Genomic DNA, 12,040 nt, shown 5'->3' with positions numbered 1-12,040 from the left:
GACCTCTTGAAAGGAGAATTGCAGTTGGAGTTCGCAGTAAGCAGGGTGCTGAAACGTAAACACAAAACACTGATTAAAGTCCTGAGGAAGGTTCAATATTTATGTGAGGATCCTGGACCAGACTCCAAGTTGTTGGTAAGATCGGTGAGGAACCAATAACCTTTTGTTTAAAATAGACTTTTAGGTTCAAGACACTTGTGAAGAGAGTGAACCCATAAGATTCCACTAGTTTTCAACAAAGAAAAATTGCTACACAAGGTCAAAGATAAAATAATTTACAATATCTATCTTATACGCTTAATCTTAACATTCAGGGTTAATACGAGATGCATGTGAATTAACAGGCAAACCATAGTTGACCACACCACATTGCACAATTAATGACAAATGCAACCAAGATAGGCCTCAGATTTCTCAGCAACCAATCCAGGCATGAGTAAAAACACTTTAATCAACCAATCTTGTTGAAACTCTGTCTCGAGGGATTCCAGTCTTTGCCTTCAAAGTTCTCTCCTTGGCATTCATTCCAAATGTCACTCCAATGCAGGCAACCTCAACAATGGCTCACCTCAGAGTTACAATTTCTCTTCCCAAGACTCCAAGATGAAGACATGTAAAATTGCCAGCTCCAATGCACCCCTCCCTGATGAATGCAATGCATTCTACGCCCATTTTGAGCAAGAGGTCAGCGGGAGCATGCCCTCCACCCTGGGGAGGGTCACCTGTATCTGGGGTCACCATTGCAGATGTCAGAGCAGCGTTCACGAAGGTCAACCCATGGGAATCAACTAGCCCGGCTGGAGTACCTGGGTGAGAACTCAGATCCTGCGCGGACCAGCTGGCGGGGTATTTGCAGACATTTTCAACCTCTCTCTACAACAATCTGAGATCCCTATCTGCTTCAAGAAGATGACCATCATCCTGGTACCTAAAAGAAAAGCCAAGCAGTGTGCCCAAATGACTATCGTCCAGTGGCTCTGACATCTATCATTATGAAGTGCTTTGTAAGGCTAGTCATGGCACCAATCAGTTCCAGCCTCTCAGACTGCCTGGATCCACTACAGTTTGCTTACCGCCGCAACAGTACCACAGCAGACGATATCTCCCTGGCCCTGCACTCAATCCTGGAACACATGGATAACAAAGACCCCTATGTCAGACTCCTATTTATGGACTACAGCTCAGCCTTTAACACCATTATTCCCTCAACTCATCTCCAAACTCTGTGGGCTAGGCCTCGGCTCCTCACTCTGTGACTGGATCCTGAACTTCCTAACCCACAGACCACAATCAGTAAGGATAGGCAACAACACCTCTACGATCATCCTCAACACCGGTGCCCCACAAGGCTCTGTTCTCAGCCTGCAAGAACTTCAGGTTTTTAGGTGCCCAGATCACCAACAACCTGTCCTGGTCTCTTCCCCCCCCCCCTTTGCAGACACTATAGTTAGGAAAGCCCACCAACGCCTCTAGTTTCTCAGAAGATTAAGGAAATTTGGCACGTCAGCTACGACTCTCTCCAACTTTTACAGATGCACCATAGAAAGCATTCTTTCTGGCTGTATCACAGCTTGATATAGCTCCTGCTCTGCCCAAGACCACAAGGAACTACAAACGGTCGTGAATATAGCCCAATCCATCACGCAAACCAGCCTCCCATCTATTGACTCTACACTTCCCACTGTCTCGGCAAAGCAGCCAGCATCATTAAGGACCCACGCACCCCAGACATTCACTCTTCCACCTCCTTCCATCGGGGGAAAAAGATACAAAAGTCTGAGGTCACGTACTAACCGACTCAAGAATAGCTTCTTCCCTGCTGCCATCAGACTTTTGAATGAACCTACTTTGCATTAAGTTGATCTTTCTCTACGCCCTAGCTATGACTGTAACACCACATTCTGCACTCGTTTCCTTTCTTTCTCTATGTACGGTATGCTCTGTCTGTATAGCGCGCAAGAAACAATACTTTTCACTGTATGCTAATACATGTGACAATAAATCAAATCCATTCACTTGGATTTCCGAGTATGAAATCAAACACCAACTCACAAGCATCGCTTTAATCCTTTGGTTGTGATGAGCAAGTTATTGCTGCTCCAAAATGGTACCTTCGCTTCAATGGCCCGCAGCACCCACCTTCTGTTGCCTTCTTTGATCTCCAGGACTTGTCCCGAGCCTTCTCTACTTAGTCTTCCAACTGCATGCCTTTTTCTTTGGCTGCTCCTTTTCCTTCTTGACCGAATTGGGACTACCCCTTGTTCCCTACCGGGGACTTTTTTCTATTCTGGTGCTCCGCTCCCGGTCACGTAACCCAAATTTTCGTGCTGTTTTCTTTTTGCGCAGGCGTTCTGAGCCTGTCCTTGGATGAAAGAATTACAAAACGTCAAATTGCATCAGCTGCTTTCCTGGCCCGTGCATGTGCAAAACTCCTAAGGCCTGCCGGACCTTGGCATTCCTGGCACCTGCTCCAAATAATGTAAGCTTAGATTTCTTAATGTACTTAACATCTCGGTTTTCTACAGATGCTTCAGATTTCCAGTCATCTGCAGTATTTTGATTTGTGTTCATAAGCATGATGCAGTCTGGCTGCAGGCAGATCAGTATCCACCTTTGATAATGTGTAGCCTAACTGCGCCAGCAAAGGCGGGGAGTTGCAAAGATGAAATGTCAAATCACTGGTTCAAATAGTCCTTTTGTGGGCTAAACATTTACATTAAAAATTGGTATTTGTATTGAGACAAAAGTGAGGTTTAGATCCATGGGTTGCTTTGAAAAGGTGACTTTGTTCCATGTAATTGTGATGGGATAGCAATAACAAGAAATAAGTCAGATAGCTTCTGTTTTCTGCAGCTTTTCACAAACACTTACAATGTACCTTATTATATTTTATTTCAACATCAACACAGTAAAAATACAATGTTATTCACAGCTTGAAATCTTGTATTGTGTTGGGTTTCTAACACTGGGAAACTCAATGTGGCAGGTATTGACGCTTTAAGTGGGTGCTGTCTCTTTGATTTTTCTTTATACTTCCACCTCAACTAAGTGGCAAGCAGTAACAAGTCTTTGTTGCTTTTTTGTGTAATAATAATATGGAAGACATACAAGACATTTAAAAGGAACAGGTTTATGCAGTTGGTGCAAATTTGTGTGGGAATTTCAATTGTATTTTTTTTGTAATAAAAACTTGCATTTACCTTTTAATTTCGCTCCCATCAAAAATATGGCAACTAAAACCAGTTCAAGTGAAAGTAATTAAGATGTGTACCTATTAATATTGTGGTTGTGGGTAGTTGGTTGTGGATTTGAGTTTGACTCCCAGACCCATGGCACTATTTTGAAGAGTTATCCTTGATGTCCTAGCCAGTATTTATCCTGCAATTAATGTCAGTCTGAGAATAGGGTTGAGAAAATTCTAATGCATTGAGAGGGAAGCAGCCTTAAACAATTAAACCTGGCAGTAAAAGCCTGTCAGGTCTAAAGTTATTAGGTTAAGAGAAACCGCAACTATAAACTGTTGCTATTTGAACTGTGTAGGAGGTAATCTGAAGCCATTCAGCTCCTGCCTATGCAGGAACAGGCCAGTCCAATTCGACTGTCTTGCCTGCTGTCCAGGCCCTTCTTCATGTTGTCCTTTCCTAACAAATATCTAATTAGTTTTAAAAACCATTCATGGATTATGTTTTAATAGTAGTTTGTGGCAGAGAATTCTATAGTTTAATTAGGCTTTTGTATAAATAAAATTTTCCTAACCAACTGTTCAATTATGTACTCAGATTATTTTCACTTGTCAGCAAGACAGTAAGGTATCAGTATTTGTCTTGCCATAAACCTTCATGCAGATTGAAAGGAGATGTTTCACCAAGTGATAACCCAATCATATGTTTGGTCTCCCCATTGTAGAGGAGACCAGATTGTGAGCAGAAAATACAGTACACTAAATGGAAAGAATTACAAGTAAATTGTTATTTCACTTGGAAGGAGTGTTTATGGGCTTGGATGGTGAGAAGGGAGGAGGCAAAAGGAAAAGTATTGCATCTCCTGAGCTGGAAGGGAGAGGTGTTTAGGATGATTGAACAGTGGACCAGGGTATCTTGAAGGGAACGGTCACGGTGGAGAGTGCTGAAAGGGCGGAGCAGGGGAAGATGTGTTTTGTGGTGGGCTGGCAAAATGCAAGGGCTGACATAAATGGAGAATGATCTATTGAATAAGGAGGCTGTTGGGGTGGAAGGTGAGGACGAGGGGAACCTAATCATGGTTCTGAGAGGGAGGGGAAGGGATGAAAGCAGAAATCATGAAATTGAATAGACGGGGTGGAGGGCCCTGTGAACTAAAGTGGGTGGGACTCCACAGTTGAGGGAAAAGGCAGACTTGTTCCAAGCACCCGGGGAAAGAGTGGACCATCACAACAGATGTGACCGAGACGGAGAAATTACGATAATGGAATGGAGTCCAGGAAGCCAGGTGTGAAGTAGTTAAAATTGTGGGAGTCTTTGGGTTTGTGTTGCATATTGGTTGGTCTCCAAGGAACAAGCAGAAGGCTCTGAGAGTCCTGATGAGGAATGGAGGTGTAAAATTACAGGCCTAATAAGGTCTAATGCAAGTTTACTGTTACTCCATTGTGTTTGTTATCTCCACTACCAGATACTAAAGCAAGACTTTGTGTTGTCTTTATCTGTTTGGGCTGCTAACTTTAATGACCTTGCATTTGCATGTCAAAGTTCCACTGCTCCTGTACTTGTAAAATCTTGCCCTTTAAGTTGCATTTCCCTAGATCTTTTACATTTTTCTACATTGAACAGTATCTCCCACTTTCTGATAGCCAACAGCACCTCTGCAGTCCTTGCAACATTATGCTTTACAACTACATGCTCTTCTAAATTTTGGTGCCCTTGACTACTAAATTTATATCATTTATGGGTGTGAATACAGTTGTGTGTATAGTAAATGAATGGTGTAGCGTACCTGTGGGATTCCTACGTTTCGATATGGAGAAATCTTCTTTTAACTTTTTTGATCTTTGCTTTCTATCCTGCAGCCATATCTGTCTGAGTTGCTACGTTCTTCTTAGTTCAATGTGTCAATTTTGCCACAAGTCACAGTCAAATGCTTTTGTAAAATCTGTATAAATCACATTTGCAGCATTTCTGTCCTATTTTTCTCAGAAGAATTCTATAAAGTTTAACAAGTTGCCTTTTCAAAATTAGTGCTGGCTGATTACCTTTAAGTGCTTAGTAATCTCATTATGTATTATAGACTCTAGTTTACCAACAGCTGAATTAAGATTAATTGAACTGCAGTTTCTTGCCTAATTATGTCTTTCTTTAAAGAGAACAGTTACATTTATCATGCTCTGTCTGGCATAGTTCTTTTTCCACAGACTTTTGAAAAATGATAGTCCAATTTTGTTACTTCTTCCTCGCCTCCCATAAGATTCTCAAATATTGACTGTCAGAAACTGGTGATTTGTTCACATTACATTTGAGTATCCTCTTCAGCACCACTTTGGAATGATTTCCATGAACTACCCCACAATTGCAGTATCCACTCATATTGTTAATCCACAGTTCTTTACAGCAATTTATTCTCCTCTCCACCTCCCCTCCCACTCCAAACTTTATTTTGCTGTTCTCAATTTTTATTTTCTTGTATGGAAGTTAATTATGTTGTTGTCACTGCTTCCCAATCATTTTGTTTTAGTTGCTTAGCCCCATTAGCTAATTAAAGCAGTGCTTCCTTCCTTGCTGGAAGTGAGCGAGATGGAAAAATGGCAGAAGCCCATCTTCTGCTTTTCCAACATGCACGTGTTTGCTCGTCTATTTTTGGATAATTCAAATCTCCTACCAAACTCGGTTAATACACACCTCAATAACTTGTCAAGATTCTCTCTCTTTTCTTGCTGCTGTTTGACAATTTATGATGTACCCATTATATGTGATCTGTCCTTAATGAGACAAATGAAAAAATATTCTGTTCCCACTACTTGCATTTGCAATCTTAAGCTTGAGTACTATGGTGCTCTAATTAAGTGCTACTTTTTTTAACTCCCTTAAGAACATAAGAACATAAGAAATAGGAGCAGGAGTAGGCCATCTAGCCCCTCGAGCCTGCCCCGCCATTCAACAAGATCATGGCTGATCTGAAGCGAATCAGTTCCACTTACCCGCCTGCTCCCCATATCCCTTAATTCCCTTCCACCCCTGATTTAAACATATTCAACGAGGTAGCCTCCACTACTTCAATGGGCAGAGAATTCCAGAGATTCTACCCTCTGAGAGAAGAAGTTCCCCCTCAACTCTGTTCTGAACCGGCCCCCACTTATTTTGAGGCTGTGCCCTCTAGTTCTGGTTTCCCTTCTAAGTGGAAAGAATCTCTCTACCTCTACCCTATCCAGCCCCATCATTATCTTATATGTCTCTATAAGATCACCCCTCAGCCTTCTAAACTCCAACGAGTACAGACCCAATCTGTTCAATCTCTCCTCATAAGCTACACCCCTCATCTCCAGTATCAACCCGGTGAACCTTCTCTGCACTCCCTCCAAGGCCAATATATCCTTTCGCAAATAAGGGGACCAAAACTGCACATAGTACTCCAGTTGTGGCCTCACCAGTGCCTTGTATAGTTGCAAGACCTCCCTGCTTTTATATTCTATCCCCCTCGCGATAAAGGCCAATGTTTGCTGCAATGTATATATTTAATTGTCAGTACTAACCCAGTTACACCTATGTCTCAGATATTGCTGCTTTAGGACTTTCTATTTTAATCAGCGATTTGAGTTCTGTTTTGTTTTTATACCCTATATGCAATTTTGATTCTCTGGGTTTTTAGCCCCTTCGTTTTACTGTCATCTTTGCCTTTTTTTTTCAGCCTTGCTCCTTCCTATTACCCATACACTTGAAGTTAAATTCCCTTTCAGACATTAAATTCCCTTTCGCTTCTCTTTATTACTGTTTTAGTTTAAGGCCATTCCCCAGTGTTCTCATTATCCTCCTTGCAATACTTTTGAAGTAAAGGCCTTTGTGTGATTTATATTTACAGCGTCGTTAAATATTTGTAAATCTGCATAGACGGTCTTCTGATTTTTTTTGTTACAAGGAGTGGGATTCTCTGATCTCGTTCACTCCACTCCTGCTGCCAGTGAGAATGGAGAATTTGGCGCTCAGCCAAAATTCTGTTCACTGCAGCGGGACGGGAGAATCCGGCCGATGGAGAAGTTGAAGGTTTCCGGCGTTGATCTTTTTACCTTCTCTTCCTTCACAAGTCATATATTTTGCAATGGAGGAAAATGTGTTCAGTTCTTTGAATAAAGTGTGTTCCAAAAGCAGACCCCGATTTTCCCCCCGCCTTTCATACAATGCCAAGGTTTCTGTTTAGTACACGTCTATGTGAGTGTATTTTAGGATTAGTAATGCAGCAGAGTGGCAATTGGATTTATGTCCCACCACTTCCCCTTATCTGTGAGTGCTGTTGACTGATGTATGTTTAATGTTTTTTAAATGTATGTTGATTCAGATTAACTTCGACATAAATAACTTCTTCGAGGATGCTGGATCCTGTTTCCAGTTCAGGTTGATCATTATAGTTCTGAAGTGCTAATTGCCAGTGAGATAGGTATCCTGCCGAGAAGGCATGAAGAAAAAAAGCTAAGAGAAAATTGTTTGTCTTCCATGTACTCATGTTTAAACTCTTTTCAAAAGATGGGCAGTATGGCTGGACTGATAAAATGGCTGCAGCTGACCACATGATGGTAATTCTGGAAGTTTCTGAGCAGTTTATAAATGGACAAAGCCTAACTCATCAAACCTTTGGGAAATGACGCTCCTTGCGTTGTACAAACATTCCAACTGAGCGAACATAAAAGACTAGTAGATGAGACGTCTGCACGAGCCAGCTCTGGACAAACAGAGCTATTTGTAACCCCTCATTTCCAACATTGTGCAAATGGTTCTGTAGTTACCTGCTCAAAATAGTGGGTTTTAACAAAGGTCCTTTAAGTACACAGCCAAATGGTTCGACCCAAAACCACCCTGTCACGTGATTGAGCTTGAGCTGTTTGAATTGTTTTAATTTATACAGCTTCTGGATTCTGTCTTCAGTTGCAGTTTAACCTCAAACTGGACTGTAGGCTAGGAGCCTGCCTCTGACCTCCATATCTCTAAAAGTCAGATCTCCAGAAGGAATCCTGTGTTTTGCCTACAGAGTGAACTAATTCCCAGAATGCTAGAATACTTTGCTGCATCTGCAAACTGCAATCAAATTCCTAAGATCAAGACCAGGAATTCTGCCAGACAAAGCCACCTGAAAGAACCTGCATCGGGCATTTGACTTGCTGGACTCTGCTCACGTGAATTAATGCTGATACCGTTTGATTTTGTTTTAAGTAACTTGCAATTTGTAACTTCTTTCCCTTTCTTTGCCTTTCTACCTGGTATGCTGGTGTGATTGTGTGTCGCGATCCATCCCTCAGGTTTTGAATGTGTTAATAAATCCTAGTTTTATTTCACCTTAAGCAATTTGCTGCAGTTTTTAAAAAAAAACATTGAACCTTGAAACTGGCGTTTAGTAAACACGCCATGACCCATTTCGATATGGGAATGGATATAAAGAGAAACAAGTTAAATTAGAAATTAAAGCTATTGCTGTCATGGGCAGAAGAGGGGAACAGTAATAATAATTCAATTCACCTTCTCCTCATGTCTGTAACATAAGCTTATCTCTTGAATGATAATAATCGCATTTTACTACTAATCAGACCCATCCCAGTGTCTCATTGTTAGAGGTCATGTTAAAAGAAAAGTTGACAATTGATCCTCTTGACTTTATTGCAACATTTCTGTTCTGAATGGGTCATGATTTGCAATGGTCAAGATTGAGCACAAATGAAATACCGCAAGTTATTCCATCGAAAGGCAGAAACTGTTCCAAATAACGACAAAGGAGCTGTAGGCAGTGAAAATGACTGAAAGCTTCATTGAAGGACGAAGTTTTCCAGAGGCTTTATTATGGTGGGGAGAATACTGGTGCAAAGAGATTACAAAGGAAGTTGCAGAAAGAAGGGTTCAGCTGCAGGAAGGCTCTGCCACTGATGGTAGGCCGGAAGGGCAGCACCGAAGAACTGTATAGGAAGGCTAAAAGTTATGGGCTAAATATGGAATTAAAGGAGGTTCCTTTGGTAGTGATGGATGAAACAGTGAAGGGAGAATGAGGATTGAGATTTTGAATTTGGTGTGTTGGGAGGAGCCAGTGGAAGTTAGGATCATTGAATCATAGGATGTTTATGGCATTAAAAACAGGTCACTTGGCCCGTCATGTCTGTGCTGGCTGAACAATGAACTGCCCAGTCTAATCCCATTTTGCAACATTTGGTCTGTAGCCTTGCAGACTATGATACCTGAGGTGCATATCCAGTCAAGTAATGTGGCACGGTGGCATAGAGGTGAGCACTGCTGCCTCACAGTGCCAGGGACCAGGATTTGATTCCTGGCTTGGGTCGCTGTCTGCGCAGAGTCTGCACGTTCTCCTCGTGTCTGCGTAGGTTTCCTCCGGGTGCTCCGGTTTCCTCCCACAGTCCGAAAGACATGCTGGTTAGATGCATTGGCCATGCTAAATTCTCCCTCATAATTTTGTATGTCTTAATCAAATCAAATTTGATGATCAGTGACCAGATAAAGATGCTGGACAAGATCACGGTAGTCATTCTGCACATCTTGCTGTTTGAGGGGAACTTGTGAAAGTAGCTAAGCATGAGGACAAACTAGCCCTTTTAATCCTAAGCATATTGCAAGGTACGTTGTAACCAATAGACTAGCATTAGACAAGTAGAATTTGAAAGTAACAAAATCCTGGGTAAGGATTTCATTGATGTTGATGTGAAGCTCTAGTAGTAAATGTAAATAGTCTTCACGATGGATGGGATGTGGCATCTTAGCTCATCTTAGAGTTGAGCACTGTCAAATTTAGCCTGAGTGAGCAGCTGGAGAAGAGGATTGTTTCAGAAGCAAGGATATGATGGTGCATTACAGTGGAAAAATGTGCTGTATCATATTATCCTATGGTAACAGTGAATGATTTGTTGAAATGACTGATATGGAAGAAGCAGGTCATTTCGGGATATTGTTACGAATGCTTCATGAATAAATCAGATAGGGAGAAGGTGTAAAACAAGTCTACCTTAAAGCATCTTGTGTGATTGTTTACAGCGTTCATTCAGTGTGATGTGGGCAATACAGAATCATTGAATCTGATGGAACAGGTAACCACTAGTTGCTGTTGGCATGAATGTAGTCTTCCTTCCCAGTGTATTTTGACATTGGGGGGTGGGAGTACCATCTAAAGATAGAAATATGTACTCCTCTGTGATTTATTATTAGTGATGTAAAAGATTTAATGTGTTGGCACAAGTGACCCAAATCTTCTTATGTGTGACTTAGATGCTTTATATGCAAGTTCTCCTGAATTGAGGGTGCAAGTGAGTGCATGTCTGCTTTGTGTGCAAGAAAGAAAGTAGTTGTACTACCATAGCACCATGAACTTTCAAGTTGCTTTAGAACCAATGGATTATTTTCCCAAGTGGTCCTTACATTGTCTGAATACATGACAACTGACTTGCATACAGCAAGGTCCTGTAACTAGTAAATGGATGAATTACCAGATACATATTTTTGATTCTGAGGGCGAAACAGTGTCAAGACCCACACAGAGAATTTTCTGCCACAATTCAACTAACACCATTGGATTTTAATTCCACTTGAGCAAAGCAAGCAAAATTTAAACATCTCTTCTGAAAGACTTTAATTCCAATAATCTCACCCTTTATTAAAGTTAAAGATGTGAAGACTTTCATTGAGGCAAAGAGTTTAGAAATGTTGGAGAATTTTTGGAAGCCATCTTTTTCAGTCATGAAAGACTATTTGCTGGTGCAAACCAATCAGATGTGTCTATTTTCTATTGCACGGGGATAGGTTGTCCGGATTTTAAATAAGTGATTGCACTGGTAAAGTATGTTCTCCTTGCTGTGAGGGGAACATACGGAGCTTAACATTTTGTATTTAGCCTCATTTGACTAAATGTTTAAATAATCTGCATGAAAGATTGGAGAAGCAATTTGAGAAAGAAAGGAATATCTGGAAAGATCAGAGAGGATATGAGTGTGTCACTGGGTTACGTTATAACACTGACCAAGAGCAGATGGATTCCTCTGCACATGTAAACGACACACTGCATTTAAGTTTTTGATTTGAGTTATTGTGGATTAATTTACATAAACAAGGAGTGATTCCATTGAACTCAAGAATCCTCTTTCATAGAAGGCACTGACTTTTCGTCTGTTACAAATTTAAACTTTCACTATCTCATTCTTCATGGACAAGTAAAACAGATGTGACCACTTGTAAGAAATAACTGCAACTGCAGTTGGATGTTATTTATGTACATCTTGCTGAGGGGACATCAATTATTTTTCATTCCGTGATCTAAGATGGTCCCTAGACCTATTTTGGACTTGGAGGACAAGTTTCCCTTTTTATCTAAAAGTGTTTCATGCAGTTTACACACAGTAATTTTATGTAATTAGCTCTTGGAAATTTATATGACTGGGGAAGGTTCTCCTATAATAAGGTTAAGGATTTAATTGCCTAAGTCTCCGCCTCCATGTCTGTAAGATCAAAACTTAAATGTGGTGCGTCGTTTACATGTGCAGAGGAATCCATCTGCTCTTGGCCAGAAATCTCAAAGGTTCCAGGAATTCTGTATTTAAGCTATCACTTATTAAATTCACCACATTCTCATTTGACAAATGAACTTCTGCAAGAAAGTGAGCAATCCTATGTCTCTTAATTGGTACAAAGTTACACTTCAAAAAGTTTGTATTATACATTTAAGACTCTTCTAGAATGTACTTGCAGCATGCATTTAAAATGATCAGTACCCTTTTGACCTGTTTTTTCATAGTAATGTACTCTGCGGAAAGGCTGATGGATGGATTTTGGCATTTACCATCTTGGATGGTAATTATGACAATTCTTTTTAAAATGTA

At 40.8% G+C, this 12,040-nt stretch overlaps 1 protein-coding gene across 3 annotated transcripts in view; it reads left to right on the top strand.

The window, feature by feature from the left end:
• Positions 1–12,040, top strand: part of LOC144491354 (SH2/SH3 adapter protein NCK1-like) — a 211,749-nt gene that overhangs the window by 28,400 nt on the left and 171,309 nt on the right. Inside the window, exon 2 of one of the 3 annotated variants that reach the window (XM_078209049.1) lies at positions 10,206–10,258. The exons of the other annotated variants lie outside the window; for them this stretch is intronic. The gene's annotated coding sequence lies outside the window, so the exon portion shown is untranslated. The remainder of the gene's footprint in view (positions 1–10,205; positions 10,259–12,040) is intronic. 3 annotated transcript variants of the gene reach the window in all.

The sequence above is a fragment of the Mustelus asterias genome, chromosome 3 (genome assembly GCF_964213995.1).
Source record: "Mustelus asterias chromosome 3, sMusAst1.hap1.1, whole genome shotgun sequence".
NCBI classification, from domain to species: Eukaryota; Metazoa; Chordata; class Chondrichthyes; order Carcharhiniformes; family Triakidae; genus Mustelus; species Mustelus asterias.
Note: the sequence above shows the minus strand (reverse complement) of the source record. Positions and strands in the feature narration are given on the sequence as shown.